The sequence below is a fragment of the Salvia miltiorrhiza genome, chromosome 2 (assembly GCF_028751815.1).
Source record: "Salvia miltiorrhiza cultivar Shanhuang (shh) chromosome 2, IMPLAD_Smil_shh, whole genome shotgun sequence".
NCBI classification, from domain to species: domain Eukaryota; kingdom Viridiplantae; phylum Streptophyta; class Magnoliopsida; order Lamiales; family Lamiaceae; genus Salvia; species Salvia miltiorrhiza.
In genome coordinates, this window is record NC_080388.1 from 8,488,802 (window position 1) to 8,507,618 (window position 18,817).

Here is an 18,817-nt window from a genome sequence, read left to right on the forward strand (position 1 = left end):
AACGTCATCCCTAATTGAAAATATCCTTGGCACCTTCTGCATTTTCTAAGTGATTGCCAATAAGCTCATATGCCTCTAACTCACTGCTACTACTATTTTCTCCGTGATTTTCAGGATTATGCTCATCTTCTTCACTAACATATCCCATAGGATTTACATATATGCTTTCAGGCCAACCATCCACTTCAAGCTCTATCCTTTCATTCAAATCTTCTTCAATCTCTTCGGCACCTTCAATTCCTCCATCACGACAACCCCATGCTTCATCCTCTATCTCTATCACTTCATAATCATCACGACCCCCCTGCTTCAATACCTCCACAACCATTACCATAATTCACCCTTTAAGTTGGTAAAATACTAGGCACTAAACTAATAGGCAGAGGCATCTCATCATCATCAATAAAGAATTCTATTTTATTTTCATTCACTATTTCCATATACTGTAAGTCTGTAAAGTCTTTCTACATGACTCTTCATCCTTAATTAGATACAAACCCTCTTCAAAATTCTTATAAGTGTCACAAACATATATCTCTTTAGGATTTGGGAATCCTAACTCAGAATAATGTTTCTTAATACGCTCGAAACTCATCAACTTCAAATCATCAACTAGAATGTCACGATCGAAACCATCAAAGCTCAAATTTTCTGTTTTATCCCAATATACACCAAAATGGGAAAAAAAACTACATTTTTCCGGAAACATGCAGTAACAAATATAAACAAGAAAAGAAGAAGTTTATTATCTCACCAAATCAGAGAAATCGAAGAGCAAAATCAGAGAAGTCTATAAATTTCGATCATCTCATTTAAACATGACAAAAGCTGAAAAATACACAAAGAAGATATTCAGGAAAGACTCACCTTTATTTGTTTGAGATTAATGCATATATGCAAAGCTTTGTATCATAACAATCTTCTACTTCGTGAATAAATTTATGAGTATGTGAAAGAGGGTTTTTGAGTTCTGCATTTGATATGTTTTGAGAAAGATGGGAAGATATCTATATGTCTCTTGAACTCCCGCTTTTATTTCTCATGCCTCTTTAATAATATAATTTTAAAAAAAAGAATCTTAAATCTGTTAAAGAAATCGTTTGTTTATGGAATTAATTATAATACTTAATGAACTTTGGGTGTTAGTTGCTATAGGTTAGGGGCTTAAGTGTAGTTGAGGTGGTAACGTTGGGGGTGTTCTTGCATATTAACCCTATATATTAAAAAAAAGTTGCAATGACTTTATTACTAACTATATAAATGGTTAATGGAATTATAACCAACCGAGGAGAGGTGGCGCAGTTGGGTGGGTTTGAATCTCAACGCCTACGCTATGGTGTCATTAAAAATATTATAGTATCAATTAAGATGTTATAGTGTAAATTTTAAATTAAGGGAAAAGGTGCAGATTGGCCCCCGAAGTAGTAGCCCCTATAGCGTATAACCCATCTTACTCACTGTGTGTGCAACTAAACCCCTGAACTCCGAGAAAAGGGTGCAAATTCCCCCCTCTGACCTAACGCCGTTAAGTGTCCGTTAACGTTTGGGTTTAATTGCACCCTCCACTTCAGGGGTGGATCTGCACCTTAATTTATTTATTTATTTATTTATTTTTATAATTTCAGCAATCCACCTCCGGCATCAACTTAACCGCCCTCGTACTCATCGATTCTGACTTGCACCTTGTCAGCTCGCACGCGCTCAATCTCTTGGTTGTCGACTGCCCACCGCTTACTTGCAGCAACGCCACCAGCTTCTTCACCGCCCCACACAACAGCATCTCCTCCAACACCTTAACCTTTTAGGCTTATCTTATTATATTAATTGTGTATATATTTATCTATATAATATATATTTAAATTTTATTTATTTATTTTTGAATAATTATTAAAACTCTAGATAATAATTACTCCCTCCGTCCCCAAAATAAGTTTCTCTTTGGGGACGGCACGGGTTTTAAGGAAATTAGTAAAGTGTATTGATAGTGGAGAAAAATATGTTATAATTAGTATTGGGAATGGTGAAAAGGTGAAAAAGTGTTATAATTAGTATTGGGAGTGGTGAAAAAGTGAAAAGTAAGAATAAATAAAGTATTATTAGTGGTGGGGTAGTTGTCCAAAAATAGAAAGAAAAAAAGAGGAACTTATTTGGGGGACGTCCCAAAATGGAAAAAGAGGAACTTATTTCAGGGACGGAAGGAGTATGATTTTATTTTTGGTTAATTTAATATTTGTAAATTTATTTTAAAAGAGAAAAAAGAATGGATCCAGGTTAGGACTTGAGACCCCGTGAATCTAATGGATATGGACATGAATCTCATTTTTTTTGGATCTAATGAATTTGGACCGGATCCTGACCTAAGTAAAAAAATACGGATATGGATTTGGACCAAGCAGAATTCGATCCAGGTCCACATCTCGAGTTGGTGATGCTGTTGCATGTCGGCGGTAAGCAATTGACGATTAAGAGATTGAGCGCGTGCGAGCTGACAAAGTGTAAGTTGGAGCCGATGAGTATGGGGGGCGGTTAAGTTGATGCCGGAGGTGGGTTGCTGAAATTATAAAAATAAAAATAAAAAATTATGGTGCAGATCCACCCCTGAAGTAGATGGTGCAATTAAACCCAAACATTAACGGACACTTAACGGCGTTAGGTCAGAGGGGGGAATTTGCACAATTTTCTCGGAGTTCAGGGGTTTAGTTGCACACACAGTGAGTAAGAGGGGTTATACGCTATAGGGGCTACTACTTCGGTGGCCAATCTGCACCTTTTCCCTTAAATTAATAACATTTTTTTTAATTCAGCAGCTTCAGCCATCTTCAATCTATAGCTGACTCCAAATTGAAGACAGCAACATAAGTTTATGATTATTGCACACATGAATTCCAATTCAGTGCTTAGCTCTAAGCATTTTTAATATCAATGATAACAAAAAAGCAAGAATTGTGATTTCGAAAGAAGAAAAAGAAAAAGAAATTCAGCATAGAATGGCAATGCCACTCTTAATTTGGTACATTCACAATCATATCCTCGTTGACAAGATTTTACAAGGAAAATAAACCCTAGAATTGATTCAACAAATTATGCAAACAACCTCAACAAGAACTCACATCATCCGTGGATAGTAACCACAAATTAAACAAAAATGGGAAAATAAAATGGACGCACACTACTCCAAACAGATAGGATGAAGATTTTAGAAGGCCCAGCCTAGGCCAGACCCGGTTTGCAGCAATTTTGCGCCGCCGCTGCCTCTTCCTCCGCGCGACGCGCCCACGACGTTGTCTCCGGTAGCGCACTGCCACCTAGCCGGCATTCATGCCCGTGCGACGGGATGTGGTTTCGAAAGAAGAGCAGCTTCATCATAGTCCACCGCCCACGGTGAACAAGTCCAGTTCCAGACAGTTTCACGCCGCCATCATGCTCTTATGGTCTTTGTCGGCACAGAGCTCCGGTGAGCGCGCAAGTCATCTGTGCGGAGAGACCGCGCTTGTGCACACAACACGACTCCGGCATGGCGTGTGTGTTGCCCAGCAACAACAGCCACCGCCATACCGACTTCGACTTCACCGGAGTGTTGCATTCTGAAGCGTGCCCTTGGGGAGTAGTCGGAGGCGGCGGTTCCCGACGTGTACGAGAGAGGGATGGAGAGAATGAGCTACAGCTGGTAGAGTTTAGAAAGAACAAAAATGTTTTTTTATATTTATATATACTAGGTCAACGGACTCGGTGCACGTCGGATCGGGTCGGGTGGGATCCGAGCTCATGGTGAGCGCCTAGTTTGTGCTGCGCGCACTTAAGTTTTTATCTTTTTTATAAACGTATTGTGACCAAAATTTATAATTTTACATGCATTTAACCGATGAAAAAGAAAGCTGGTATATTTAGAGGATTAAACGCTGCGTTTAATCCACAGCAGAGGATCCGCACCCAAATGAAACATGTAGCAGGACTACGCCTCTCTATGTTTCTGTTATGTTTCTTGAGCCCTACTTTTTATTAATTTATTTATTTTCCATTGTGTCCGCTGCTAGTAGGTGTCCGCGCCTTTTCTCTTTTTCTTTCAAGCTCTCCACATCTTCGCAACCCCCTTCTTCTTCCCCTCCGGCGGCCACTAGGGACCCCTCAGCTATGCCGAGGTAATTTTCTCCAGCCCCCGACTCCGCTTGCTGATTGTAAACTTTGGAACTTTAAATTAAGATATACATGATTGTTTCGAATAACACTATAATGTAATTCATTTTTTATATTTTTTTAAAACTTGTTCTTGTTAATATATGCAGTGTTGGTGAAAAAAAGTTAATCACTCATACTGGCTTGTAGTTTTCACCTAATAATAGTCTCCCCAATCGAACTGAGAAGAAGCTGAAAGAGAAGGAAACATAGAAATGATGTTTGAGGGATTGGTGAGGCAGTTAATATAGGGCTATCTGGGCAAATACATAAAAGACATCCAAAACGAGCAACTCAAGATCACCCTTTGGAATAGTAATTATGCTCATTTTCTTTAGTCTCTTTTCTGTAATAATTTGGAATGTCATTTTTCTCCTCGTTTCTTATTCCAATTGTTATATTGGAAATCTATTAGCTGCAAATGGAATTGAAGGTGGTTACCTTTTTTTTTTCTTTAATGATCGTGTCGTTTTAAAAAATATATATATTTGGATGCAGATGAAGTATTACTGGAAAATGTGGAGCTGATTCTTGAAGCCTTCGACTACCTCCGGCTACCGTTTGCTTTCAAACAAGGTAAAATTTTAAGTAGGGTTTTAAGCATGCGCTCTGATGAGCTTGAAAATTAACCTTGAATCTGACATGTTGTTCGGATGATTTATTTTTTATAAGAAACAAAGAAAAAGTCACTTTTAATGAAAAAAAGAAATAAGTAAAGGGACGAGGAATCAGAAAGTAGAACTTAAATGAGATACAACATACCACCAAAAGTCACATAGGATCCAATGCAAAGAAATACTTGAAATTTGTATGTTTTGAACCCACCATGCAACACTGAATCTAACCCACACTTCTCACAATTCTAGAAATGTATGTACTTTTTTTTGATAAATAAACAAATACCACTAGGCCAACACCCACAACGTTTCGACAATCACCCCCAATGATATGATTAGGTGTGTGGTGAGATAACGGCCTATTGGACCCTAGGGGGTCCTGTTGAGAGGTAATCCCCTCAAGATATTCTTTTGAAACTAGTCTTGAGAAAGTTCTTGAAAAGCTAGCTGAATGGAGAAAAGCTCACCTGTCAAAATCGTATTTCTAATTGTGCTTGTGGAAATTCATGCTGCTTTTAGTGGGACTCCTACGTTGTGTGAGACACAAACCAAAGCCCGGGGGGAGGGGGAAGATACACCATTAGGTTGGTTGGTGGATAGTATGACAAAATGGACAACATGAAGCTCATCACATGATTTGAGAGTCTGGGTTAAAAGAGGCTATTATATGATTCAATGAGGAAAGGCACTGGTATGCTTAGGGGTGTGCATTCGGTTTTTCGCTAAAACCCAACCAAACCAAATTTATATTTGGTTTCTAAAAAAAATACCAAAGCCAACCGAATTAACCGAAATTTTAAAAATTAAATCCGAACCAAACCAAGAAACCAAAAATAATCTGAAAAAAACAGAAAAAATCGAAAAAAAGGAAAAATTAAATTATATTTAATATATATATATATATATATATGTGGTGTGGTTCTAGAGAGAACTACATTATTTGTGAGAACGGGAGAACCATCAAATCTAATGCATCCACTGTAAAAATTAATGCATTCGCTGTTAAAATTAATGCACTAAAAAAATTTAAAAAAAATGCTCCCTTCAGGATTCGAACCCAGGATCTGCATTCATCCAACAAGATGATGCATCAACCGTAGATCTTGATGATCGAATGGCTGAAAATGGTTCTCCGGTCTTCTTTTATTTATGGTTCTTTCCTGAACCTCTCCCTATATATATATATATATATATATAGGGATGGGATCAAGTGAGAGCTACATCTTTTTGTGAGAATAGGGAACCAATCACAGCCCTTTATTTGGACATGAACAACGATTGTTCATGTGCGAACTGATGAACAATTAAATACATAAAATATATGAACAAAAACATATGAACAACGATGTTCATGGAGAACCGTGAACAAATACATAAAATACATGAACATAAGCACATGAACAACGATGTTCATGACTTAATGTTGAACAATCGTTGTTCATGTCCAAATAAAGGGTTGTGATTGGTTCCCCAATCTCACAAAAAGATGTAGTTCTCACTTGATCTCATCCACACACACACACACACACATATATATATATATATATATACTAGTTCAACGGACCCGGTTCACGTCGGATCGGATCGGGTCGGGTCGGGTGGGATCCGAGCTCTAGTGAGCGCTTAGTTTGTGCTGCGCGCACTTAAGTTTTTATCTTTTTTATAAACGTATTTTGACCAAAATTTATAATTTTACATGCATTTAACCAGAGAAAAAGAAAGCTGGTATATTTAGAGGATTAAACGTTGCGTTTAATCCACAGCAGAGGATCCGCACCCAAATGAAACAGGTAGCAGGGGAGTGCGGAGTGTGCCTTTCTATGTTTCTGTTATGTTTCTTGAGCCCTACTTTTTATTAATTCGTATAGCCCATTTAAATAAATATTCGAAGTCCAAATAATCAGCCCAGCCCAAAATCCGAGCTAATTCTAATTAATTCGGCCCATACGCCAAGTTATTAAGGCCCAATCGCATCAAACCCTACAAAGGGCGGCGACTTGGAGGAGAAGGCAAGGGAGGGAGACGATCCTGAAAATATCGGAACAACTAGGGTTTCACGGACGTCCCGGAGAAACCCTAGCCGTCAAGACACCACGCTATATAAGAAAACCAACTAGGTCACTCGACCTAGGCAGTCATTCGTACTCTCAGCTACTCCACCTATTCACGCTCTCAACTCTCTTCACTTGCTCGATCTCTACGCCTCCACGCTCTCACGTTCTGGATTAGGGCTTGCTCTGACCAGTCAGACAGACCAGCCAGACAGACCATTCCGACCGACGAGATTCACTATCTCATCTTTACTCTACTATTTAATCATCTTTACGCATTATATACGTTTTTCTTATCAATTAATCCAAATTGTTTGACTGACTTGAGCGTCAGAGGCCCTTCCATCGACACCCCCACCGGTGCTCCTTGAAGGGCTCTAACGTGTTTGTAGTTTCAGGTTGCTAGTGCCCGCCGACCCGGACGTGCCCGGCGTCCTATTCAAGTGATTGTTGGATCCATCCCTAACAATTTGGCGCCCACCGTGGGGCCCTAGCAATCAAGCGAATCAACGCACTTTCCGTAGATCTCTTCGAGCAACAATCATGTCTGATGGTCGTGACGGATCTGAAACTCCTGACGCACCCCACGTGGTTGCTCAAACCGATCAGGCTGACCTGGCCGCCCAGGTCGCCGCCCTGATTGAACAGATGAATCAGGAGCGGGAGAGATGCAAGAAGCTGGAAAAGGAGAACGCCAACTTGTATGACCGCCTCGAAGCTATGGAGCCCATCGAGATCGTCGAACCTCCCGGCTTCCGAGCCCGAGTGTCCTCCATGCAACCCTTGGGAGACACACCGATCAGTCGTAAGGACGGATCCAACCATCTCGTGATGGATCCGTCATCTTCGGTAAGAAGCCGTAATGTGGTAGGTAGTCAGACTGACCCTGGTCGTGCGACTTTGATTGCAGGTGTTAACACAACAACATCTGCGCTGGAGCAAGTACGGGAACTTGGTCAACTCAACCCAGACGCCAGAGCCGCAAGAACACTCCGACAAGATGGAACAACCACCACCGGAGGACAACATGCTCAAACCATCTTCACCACGCCGGGCGCAGCAGTGAGTAATGCCGCCGTTGGAGGCATACAACCTGCCTTACTGGGGCTCAACCAGACGGTCACGCCAACCCAAGTTAACCAACAGGCTGACGGACACGGTCCGAGGGAGTTCACCCAGGACCAGTTGTTTACCAATGAATTCGCCCAACCAACCACAACTGGCCCATATGCAATCACAGATGAAGACTTGGCGAGAAAGTTGGCGGAAATGGAGGCCTTGATTCAGTGAATCCCCGGTGTCCCAGCACCCATCCATAAAAGTTCGGAGAACTACTATGCCGACTCGCCATTCGTGGATGAAATTGCCTTGGTGGAAATGCCCATCAAGTTTAGCTTTCCGAGCATACAAATGTTTGACGGCACGACGGATCCGACCGACCACATCGCTCAGTACAAGCAAATGATGTTCACTGCCGCAATTCCTCGTGAATTAAGGCAGGCCTGCATGTGTAAGGGGTTCGATTCTAGTCTGACAGGACCGGCCCTCCAGTGGTACACTAACCTTCCAAATTATTCTATTTCAAGTTTTGCTCAACTAACAGATATATTTGTGCAGCAATATGCTAGTAGCAGGAAACTTGAAAAGATATCGGAGGATCTATACGCCGTGGTGCAGCAGCGTGGTGAATCTCTCCGAGACTATATCAGCCGATTCAACAAGGAGAAGGTGTCTATCACCAACTGCAACACCCAGACAGCGGTCACCGCCTTCCGAAAGGGTCTCCTGCCCGACTCAGACCTCTACAAAGACCTCACCAAATACCCTTGTAGAACAATGGAGGACGTGCTTGCCAAGACATGGGCACAAATCAAGTGGGAGGAAGATCAATACAGCCACCACCGATCTTCACCAAGCAGAAACTCTAGAAGAGACTCCAGGGTGGAAAGGAGGACGAGTGATAGGCGGTCTGAACCTTACCCGTCTCCACGACAAGACTACCGAAGGAGATAGTATGACCAACCCTACGAGACGCGACCACGTGAAAGGGCCAAGTTACCAGAGTACAACTTGTCTATCTCACCGGCTGAGGCAGTCCTAGCTCTCAAGAATCTAGGCAACAAAGTCAAATGGCCAGAAAAGATGAGGGCACTAGCCGACCAGAGAGATAGATCTAAGTGGTGCGAGTTTCATGCCGACCATGGACACCGAACGGAGGATTGCATTGCATTACGATTGGAAGTGGCGCATTTACTCAAAGAAGGCCACCTAACTGAGTTCCTAACAGAGAAGGGTCAACACACCCTCAAGCATGGAAGTGATAGACGAGACGAGTGATAAACATGCATTTTTACCTCTTGGTGTGTCATTTTTGATGCTTAGTTGTGAGGATTTTGTGTGTTTGATGGTCTATTTGAGCTTATATTCGTTTATGGTCAAGAACTTGTTACTTGCTTGTTTTTGAACGAATTTTCAGAAATAATGAAGCAGAATTTCGAATAATTGGCTGAAATACAAGTTTTATTTCGTCTCGATAGGAGTTCGTGAGCACAAACGGTTTGTAAATCGGAGTTCGGACGAGGGAGAACGAGCCAAAACAAAATCGCTCCGCAAAGCTGTCAGGAGTTCTGTTTCGTCACGCGGGCCGGCCATGCGGCCGCGCGACGTGGCCGCGCGAGTCGCCGTATTTCCGCCCAAAATTCGTTTTTTTAGCGATTTTGGGTATTTTTTAGAGCTACAAGACCTAGGGCATATAAATACTCCCCAAGAACTTATTCTCTGCACCTTTTATCATCTTTTATCATATTTTACTTTTCCTGAGAGCTGTGAGAGACTGAGAACGGAGCAAGAGCAAGATTGAAGATTCTCAACTATACTACGGTTTTATTGTTGAATGCTTATTTGTATTTTTGAGATATTGATTTTTAGTCATATGTCTATGTGTGGCTATAATCCCTTTTTCCCAGGGTTTAGGGAGTAGATATGATTTGAATTTCTAACTGTTTGATTCGATTAATTGAGATTGTTATTCCTTTTTATGTTCTTGTTATAATTGTTTGCTTTATTGATTGGCCACCAATTTAGCATAATCATAGGTTTTAATTTGAGATCGGGAGATGATAATTATTACCTGAACTAAGAACATAAAACACATTTATTTTAATTCTAAAGGGAATTGATAACTGTGAGGGCGTTAATCCTAGGAACTTTTAGGAGTTACATGTTAGAAGTGCGATCTAGGGATGGTAGCCTTGCATGTAATCAACGGTTTGTATGCCACGGGAGTGGGTATGAACTAACTTTGCGATTGCTTTAGGAATCATCTTATTAATTGAATTGAACATGTTAGTTAGGAGAATCTGTTGAAACTTTTACCTTGGGAAATCTTCTCTTATCTGTTTCTCTATTTCACAGCTTGATTTATTTTGTTTTCTGTTATTTATTTATTTATTTATTTAGTTTTAAAACCAAAACTCTTAATTTCGTTTGTCCAGATAGAGTAGAATAATTTAGGATAGGCATTGATAATAATTAGTCTATGTGGAATACGACCTTGCTTGCTACTGTACACAATTGCACCCGTACACTTGCGGCGTGTTAATAAAATAGCGAACAAGTTTTTGGCGCCGTTGTCGGGGACTGATTTTTATCAGTACTATATGTTAATTATTTGATACTAATCTGGATTTTTTTTTGTTTATTTAAATTCTGTTCTTTATTTTTTTTCATGTGGTCCTGATTTTTGGTTCTGAAGTTTGCTAGGTAGTTCTATGGCTACCGTAGAAGAAGTTCGTGCTCTCAAGGAGCAACTGCAGCGTTTGATTGAGGCGCAGGAAAACCGCGAGGTTCAAAAGCAGCCTCCGATCAATGAGGCGTTCACTCCGCAGTATCAGTACTACGAGCCTCCAAGAGTCAACGCAAACAATTTTGAGCTCAAGACTGGTTTAATCACGATGGTGCAGCAAAACCAGTATGGAGGCAAAGCTGTGGAAGATCCCAATGCGCATCTGGTGCAATTCCTGGAGCTGTGCAGCACTGTTAAGATGAATGGAGTCCCTGATGACATTATACGACTCCGCCTTTTCCCATTCTCACTCAGGGATAAGGCAAAGTCGTGGTATCAAACTCTACAGCTGGGAGCCAATCCAGTATGGGGGGACCTGGCAGATCTTTTCCTACGGAAGTTTCATCCTCCTGGGCTTACTTTGAAGTTGAAGATGGACATTCTTCAATTTCAGCAATTTGATGGAGAGACTTTGGCTGAAACATGGGAAAGATACCAGGAGAAGCTGAGGAAGTGCCCGTCCCATGGCTTTGATGAGGGGACTCTAGTGGTCATGTTTTACAATGCGTGTGGTGAGCGTTCGAGAATGTTTATGGATACAGCAGCTGGAGGTTCTCTGCTCAAGAAAGGGAGCTCGGAGGCAATGGAGATCATTGAAAGCATGGCTACTACAAGTTATCAATGGCCATCCGAGAGAGTTCAGTTGAAGAAAGTTGTTGCTGCGTCCAGCTCAGATCCCATGGCATTGATTTTGACTCAGCTGGCAGAGATGAACTCGAAAATCAATGTTATGACTGTTGGCAATTCTGAGCCAGCTGTAGAGATCCCGACAGGCGTAGAAGACGTCAACTACATTAATGGCAGAAACTACGGGAACTTTCAGCACGGGCAACAAAGCGGGTATAATAATGGACAACAGCTTCATCATGGAGGGCGTCCACATCCGAATTTGGCGTATGGAAATCCCAACAATGCAATTCAACCTCCACCAGGCTTCTCGGTACCCAATGGAATGATAAATGCAGAGAAGAAGCCGAATATAGAGGAGTTGCTGATGAAGTTCATATCCAAATCCGATGAGAGGATGGAAAAGCTAGAGTCCAATGCCGTTGCTGTGGGGACTCAAATGAAGATGTTCGAGACCCAATTGGGTCAAATAGCCACCGCCGTCAACAAACTCCAACAGTCGGGTAATCTCATAAACAATGCCAAGGTGAATCGAAAGGAGCAGTGCATGGCCATTGGAGTAAAGAGTGAAGTCACCTCTGAAGACAGCCATGGTTCTCATGAGATGGGGAAAAGAGAGCTCTCGTGGAGAGTCCATGAGGAAGGTCGACGACTTCCACCTCATCTGCGTCCGCCTGGGTGGATGCCGTTTCCCCAACGTCATTTTAAGATGGTTGATTTGCCAAGCGGGACTACACAGGAAGGGGCCATGACGGCAAAAGATGAGAGTGCACGGCTGATTGAGAAAAAAGCTGAGGAGGTCACTGTTGAGGTTTCTGGCAGAAAGAAGGAGGAAAAGCAGAAAGCTACTTCGCCAGCAACTGTGACTATACCATTCCCTCAGCGCCAGAAGAAAGAGAGGATGAAAGAGCGGCTCTCTAAGTTTTTAGAGATCTTTAAGAAGGTGAACATCAATATTCCGTTGGTGGAGATGTTACTAGAGATGCTGCAATATGCCAAATTTCTCAAGGACATAGTCTCACGAAAGAAGAAGTTGGGAGAGTTTGAGACGGTGAATCTCAATGAAGAATGCAGCGCAATCTTGCAGAGGAAGCTGCCGGCGAAGGTCAAAGATCCGGGTAGCTTCACACTTTCCTGCATTATTGGAGGCCAGCAATTCAGAAGGTCACTCTGCGACTTGGGGGCGAGCATCAATCTCATGTCGTTATCTATTTTCAAGCAGCTGGCGATTGGAGAGTTGAAGCCGACATCTATGAGGCTGCAGATGGCAGACAGGTCGGTCACCTATCCTCGTGGAATTGTGGAGAATGTGCTTGTAAAGGTGGGGGATTTTATTTTCCCTGCAGATTTTGTGGTTTTAGACATTGAGGACGACAACAAAATTCCGCTGATTTTGGGGCGCCCGTTCCTTGCAACGGGAAGAGCTTTAATTGATGTGGAGAAAGGAGAGCTCACGCTCCGAGTTCACGATGAAAGCCAAACCTTCAATGTCTATGAACCATGCCGCATCCACAAGGACGAAGTGCCCAAGAAAGTTAAAGATCCGGGCAAGGTAAGTGTTGATATTGTTAATACTTTTGATGAGGATCAGTTTTCTTGGCAGGACCCAGGTGATCAGAGTTCGCAGGAAGGGAGCATGACTGGCAAGAGTGGAGCAGGGAGCAGCTGTTCGCAGCACTGCTTGTACCAGCCTCCTTGATGAGTTTGTTGTTCTGTCGAGCTAACGACGTTAAAAATAACGCTTATTGGGAGGCAACCCAATTTTTGGTTAGTTTGTTCCTTTTTGTTTGTTTTTTGTTTTCGTGCCCCACAAATCCTTTTCAAACTTATTCTCCTTAGTGGTGAATAAGTTTGGGGGGATGTGTCTTTGTGGGTGCACTTTTTGTTTTGATTGTTTTTGTTTTGTCGTTGAGTTTGTTTTAGTCTTGCTTTGGTAGTTTCTCTGTGATGTTACCTTGATGATGATGTGAGTAGTGTAGAGATTTGTTGGATAACTGGTTCATGATGATTTCTGTTTAAAACTTGTGAAATTGCATGCGTTTGTGTCGATATTGTTGAGATTGAGCATGAATGATGAATGATAAGCATGGTCTCTGTGTGCTTGCAATCAATGAAATAAGCAATGAGATTTGAGCCTTGACTGTCATTATTTTTACAGTCTTATTTCTTATTCTTGAGTGATTGTTTGAGCATGCTTGTGTCTCACTAGAACTTGTCTTGGTTTCTCCCTCGAGGTCACATAGTGTGCTTAATAACTTTGAGATGATAGAAGGCCATCTTTGCTAGCCTATTTATCCCTTATTTGTCCTATATCTTTATATGATCCTAGTTCACCCCCTTTGAGCCTTATTTTTCCTTATTCTTTGATTTAGCTATGGGTGGGAGCTTGGAGATTGTTGTTATGGGGTAGTTGGTTTGTGGAGATGTGTGTTTATGAATTATATAATTTGATCTTGATTGAAAAAATCCTAGTACCCTACAAGTCGTTGAAAAAAAAAACAAAAGGAAAAGAAAGAGAGAAAAAAAGAAAAGAAAAGAAAAGAAAAAATGGGTACATAGGATGCTTTAGAAAGTCATAATATCATGAGAATTAATTATTGTGTTGTGATGGATTTTGTATTGGAAATTTGGTTTTTGTGATAGGTGGATGATTGTTGAGTTAGAATGTTATAAGGTTGGTGATTGTGCTACATTGAGGAGTATCTTTTAGTCACTTAGCCAAATATATCCCACCTTACCAAAGAGCCTACATTACAACCCTTAATGAAGACCTTTTTGATCTTGGTTATAAGAGCACACATTAAGTCGTGGAGAGGTGAGACGATTGACAAGCTTATGATTGAGTACTTGTTTTGCTTGAACTGAGTGTAAACACGTCCATATCTTTGATTGATACACTTGAGAGTTGAGAGTTCTTATTTTCTTTATCTTTTTGGTGAGGATTGCAAGTCATTGAGACCACAATTTGAAGTTTGTCATGAGTGTGATATCTTGATGATTGGAGATACAAATGCATGTTGGCAATTTTGTTGACAAATCTGAAGCCACAATGTTATCCACTTTTCTCTACGCTCTTGTTGATTCATTCTTGGTTCATCTTTGTTTTGTCCGAGGACGGACAATAGTTCAAGTTTGGGGGGTTGATAAACATGCATTTTTACCTCTTGGTGTGTCATTTTTGATGCTTAGTTGTGAGAATTTTGTGTGTTTGATGGTCTATTTGAGCTTATATTCGTTTATGGTCAAGAACTTGTTACTTGCTTGTTTTTGAACGAATTTTCAGAAATAATGAAGCAGAATTTGGAAGAATTGGCTGAAATACAAGTTGTAGTTCGTCTCGATAAGAGTTCGTGAGCGCAAACGGTTCATAAATCGGAGTTCGGACGAGGGAGAATGAGCCAAAACAAAATCGCTGCGCAAAGCTGTCAGGAGTTCTGTTTCGTCACGCGGGCCGGCCATGCGGCCGCGCGGCATGGCCGCGCGAGTCGCCGTATTTCCGCCCAAAATTCATTTTTTTTAGCGATTTTGGGTATTTTTTAGAGCTACAAGACCTAGGGCATATAAATACTCCCCAAGAACTTATTATCTGCACCTTTTATCATCTTTTATCATATTTTACTTTTCCTGAGAGCTGTGAGAGACTGAGAACGGAGCAAGAGCAAGATTGAAGATTCTCAACTATACTACGGTTTTATTGTTGAATGCTTATTTGTATTTTTGAGATATTGATTTTTAGTCATATGTCTATGTGTGGCTAGAATCCCTTTTTCCCAGGGTTTAGGGAGTAGATATGATTTGAATTTCTAACTGTTTGATTCGATTAATTGAGATTGTTATTCCTTTTTATGTTCTTGTTATAATTGTTTGCTTTATTGATTGGCCACCAATTTAGCATAATCATAGGTTTTAATTTGAGATCGGGAGATGATAATTATTACCTGAACTAAGAACATAAAACACATTTATTTTAATTCTAAAGGGAATTGATAACTGTGAGGGCGTTAATCCTAGGAACTTTTAGGAGTTACATGTTAGAAGTGCGATCCAGGGATGGTAGCCTTGCATGTAATCAACGGTTTGTATGCCACGGGAGTGGGTATGAACTAACTTTGCGATTGCTTTAGGAATCATCTTATTAATTGAATTGAACATGTTAGTTAGGAGAATTTGTTGAAACTTTTACCTTGGGAAATCTTCTCTTATCTGTTTCTCTGTTTCACAACTTGATTTATTTTGTTTTCTGTTATTTATTTATTTATTTATTTAGTTTTAAAATCAAAACTTTTAATTTCGTTTGTCCAGATAGAGTAGAATAATTTAGGATAGGCATTGATAATAATTAGTCTCTGTGGAATACGACCTTGCTTGCTACTGTACACAATTGCACCCGTACACTTGCGGCGTGTTAATAAAATAGCGAACAACGAGCGCAGAGAAGTCACCCCACCCAACCCGTCAAACCATGAGAGAACAATCAATGTCATTTCTGGCGGATCAGAGGTTAGCGGGATTACACACTCTGCTGCAAAGAGGCATACCAGGCAAGCCAGGTCTAGCTGAACGAGAGAAAGTATGACTGGTCAAGCTATGACAGACCAGCCAACCCAGACAATCAGCTTTCAAACTACGGAATCAGACAAGCTTCTTAACCCTCATCATGATGCTCTAGTTATTTCTATTTATATTGTAAATTGTTTAACGAAACGAGTGTTGATCGATAACGGCAACTCTGCCAATGTCATGTTTATTAATGCTTTCAGGGAGATGGGTTTGAACGAGTCAAACATAACTAGGAAGACCGCTGTCCTCATAGGCTTCAGCGGTGAGAGCAAGACAACCGTGGGGGAAATCGACCTTCCCGTCTACACCGAAGGGGTCAATTTGTCAACAAGATTCCTGGTGATCGATGCCCCTTCCGCATTCAACGTCATCCTCGGTCGCCCATGGATCCACGATATGGAAGCAGTCCCTTCCACCTTTCATCAAGTGGTGAAAATTCCGACCAAGTGGGGCGTTAAAGAGATCAGGGGAGAACAAAAGGACTCCAGAGCCTGCTACCAGACTACCATGAAGACAAAACATGCTCAATAGCAATTACAGAAAGAGGGTTCGCCCAACACCAAGACGGACCAGTCACCACAGCTAGAGCAACATGTGCAGCATGACCAACCAAACCAACCCGACAAGTCCGACAATCGAAAGCGGTATGCCAGCTTTGCTGAAGAAGAAGCTGTGGAGATAGACGAAATCCAAATCAATACAGACTATCCGGATCATAAAATTCGGATAGGGGCACAACTCGATCCCAAATTTAGAGAGAAGCTTATTTTATTCCTTACTGAGCATTATGACTGTTTTGCTTGGTCCCATGAGGACATGACAGGGATTGATCCGAGCATTATTGTTCACAGGTTACAGGTAGACCCACATTATCCACCAAGGAAACAGAAACGAAGAAAATTTGCTCCCGAAAGAAACCAGATCATCAATGAAGAAGTCACAAAGCTTCTACGGAACGGACTCGTCCGGGAAGCACATTACCCCGAATGGCTAGCTAATGTGGTGGTAGTGAAGAAAAAGAATGGCAAGTGGCGCGTGTGTATCGACTTCACAGACCTCAACAAGGCGTGCCCGAAGGACTCGTTCCATCTACCACATATTGACATGCTAGTAGATGCGACAGCTGGCCATGAGCTGTTGAGTTTCATGGATGCATACTCTGGATACCATCAAATACGGATGCACCCTGACGACGAGGAGAAGACGTCATTCATGACCAACATAGGGCTATGGTGCTACAAGTATATGCCATTCGGATTGAAGAATGCTGGAGCAATGTACCAACGCCTAGTCAACAAGATGTTCGGGAGATTAATTGGGCATACGATGGAGGTCTACATCGACGACATGCTCGTCAAGTCCATCCAGGCGAAGGATCATATTGATCATCTCAGACAAACATTCAGCATCCTAAGGAACTACAATATGAAATTAAACCCTACTAAGTGTTCATTTGGTGTAACTGCAGGAAAATTTCTAGGCTACATGGTGACACAAAGAGGGATAGAAGCCAACCCCGCTCAAATTGATTCAATCCAGAGGATCTCTTCACCGACGTGTGTGAAAGACGTCCAGAAGCTGACTGGGAGGATAGCCGCACTTAGTCGTTTTATATCAAAGTCATCCGAAAGGTGCAACCCATTCTTCAACACCTTACGAAAAGCCAAATCGTTCGAGTGGACAGAGGAGTGCGAATCCGCCCTACAGGAACTCAAGCAGTACCTAGTTAGCCCACCTCTTCTAGCTAAACCAAATGATCATGAAACCTTGCTGGTCTACTTGGATGTGTCCGATACAGCCGTGAGTGCGGTGTTGGTCAGGGAGGATGATGGAAAGCAATCTCCAATTTACTATGTGTGCAAGTCTCTTTTGGATGCAGAAACACGGTATAGCCAATTGGAGAAACTAGCTCTCGCATTGGTACACGCAGCTAGAAAGCCACGGTATAGCCAATTGGAGAAACTAGCTCTCGCATTGGTACACGCAGCTAGAAAGCTACGCCCTTATTTTCAGTGCCATCCAATCCAAGTCATAACCACCTATATCCACTCAAGGCCATTCTCCACAAACCAGAACTCTCAGTACGACTGACCAAGTGGGCGGTGGAGTTGAGCGAGCATGACATAACATTCAAGCCACGCACAGCTCTTTAGTCTCAGGTACTAGCAGATTTCTTAGTTGATTTTACTCCTAACCTTACCATGCAGGCCGACAAGGAACTCTGCTGCATGACCGAGCAACCCGACCAAGTCGGAGCGTGGAGACTATATGTAGACGGGTCCAGTAATATGCGAGGAAGTGGACTAGGTCTTGTCCTCATCTCCCCACTAGGCGACGTGGTGGAGCAGTCCATCCGCTGTGAGTTCAAAGCCACCAATAATGAAGCAGAGTACGAAGCCATGCTGGCCGGACTCGGACTAGCAAAGGAAATGGGAGTTAAGCGAATTAGCGTGTTCAGTGACTCTCAGCTCGTGGTCAACCAAATACAAGGCACTTACCAAGCCAAGGATGCTAAAATGGTCGCCTATCTGGGCAAAGTCAAAGAACTTCAGTCCAGCTTTGAGGAGTTCACCATAGCCCAAGTTCCGAGAGGAAACAACAGCCACGCAGATGCCCTCGCCAATCTTGGGTCGTCTATCCAAGCCGCAGAGCCCAAGACAATCCCGATCATCTGCCTCAAATGGTCTGCCATTCGGAAAGACAAGTGGTGAGGAGCAATATGTGCAGAATAGGGAGAGAGTACAAATCAGAGGAATCATTTTCGCCAGAGGAGCCGTATGGGTCAGAAGAATCATTCTTACCAGAGGGATTTCATCCATCAGAGGAATGGCTCTTGCCAGAGGAATCGCGTTCTTCAGAGAAGTCACCTTCACCAGAGGAACCACCTTCGTCAGAGGAGTCATCCGCGCCAGAGAAGACACCATGGCCAGAGGAGACGTCTTTGC

General features: G+C 42.1%; 1 protein-coding gene across 1 annotated transcript in view; it reads left to right on the plus strand.

Annotated features, from left to right (window-relative positions):
• The first annotated feature begins 4,676 nt into the window (after positions 1–4,676).
• Positions 4,677–18,817, plus strand: part of LOC131012928 (intermembrane lipid transfer protein VPS13) — a 71,785-nt gene continuing 57,644 nt past the window's right edge. The window contains exon 1 of the mRNA XM_057940898.1: positions 4,677–4,749. The gene's annotated coding sequence lies outside the window, so the exon portion shown is untranslated. The remainder of the gene's footprint in view (positions 4,750–18,817) is intronic.